Source organism: Corapipo altera, unplaced genomic scaffold (genome assembly GCF_003945725.1).
Source record: "Corapipo altera isolate COAL_440 unplaced genomic scaffold, ASM394572v1 60907, whole genome shotgun sequence".
NCBI lineage: Eukaryota > Metazoa > Chordata > Aves > Passeriformes > Pipridae > Corapipo > Corapipo altera.
In genome coordinates, this window is record NW_020889213.1 from 1481 (window position 1) to 2303 (window position 823).

The following is an 823-nucleotide window of genomic DNA, read 5'->3' on the forward strand; positions in this document are numbered from 1 at the left end:
CCTGTGGTGTCCCCAGAGATCTCATACACTACCTGTGGTGTCCCCAGACCTTCTCTGCCCTTCCTGTGGTGTCCCAAGACCTCCCCAGTCCTCCACTCTGAGATGCTCCTGCCCTCCCTCTGACATCTTTGATGCTCTTCTGACCTGCTGCTCTGGCCATGCTTCCTTTCTCATCCCACGCTGTCCCCATGGACTCCATCACCGTCCAGAGGGGATGGGGCTCTCCCATCTGATGGGTGTCCTCTGGCAGGAGGCCCGGCAGGGGCACTTGCTGCCCGGCCACAGCCCCCTCTGTTATGAAAGGGACCGAGCGGGTGCAGGGCTGTAGCAACTGAGACATGGACACCCTTGCTGGTCACAAGAGAATTGTTTATTGTTAATTTCAAGCCTCTATTTACAGAGGAACTAGTTCTCTGTCTGGTCTGTGAGCTAAACATCCTCAACCGATCAACAAGCAACACTTGGCCCTATAAAATTACAGGAGGCGTATTTCTACACAGCAACAACTAAAGTCCATCTTTACTCCTATCAGCTTTCAACACGCTTTCTTCTTTTCTTCAGTCATCTTCTTGTTCTGGGTCACGCAACCTTTGGCTCCACGCACATTGTAGACACCTCCTCCCACCTTCTACCACATTCTTCTCCATTCTGGCAATGTCCACGGCTTCGTTAACCCTTTGTGTGCTTGCTCACCATTCTCCACATCTCCCCATTTGGTTTAAAAGCTGCGGGGCAAACACTGTATTCATCTGCATGGGCATAACATGGTTAAGACTACCATCAATCATTCATCGAACACAAGATAACAAACAAGGAACACAGA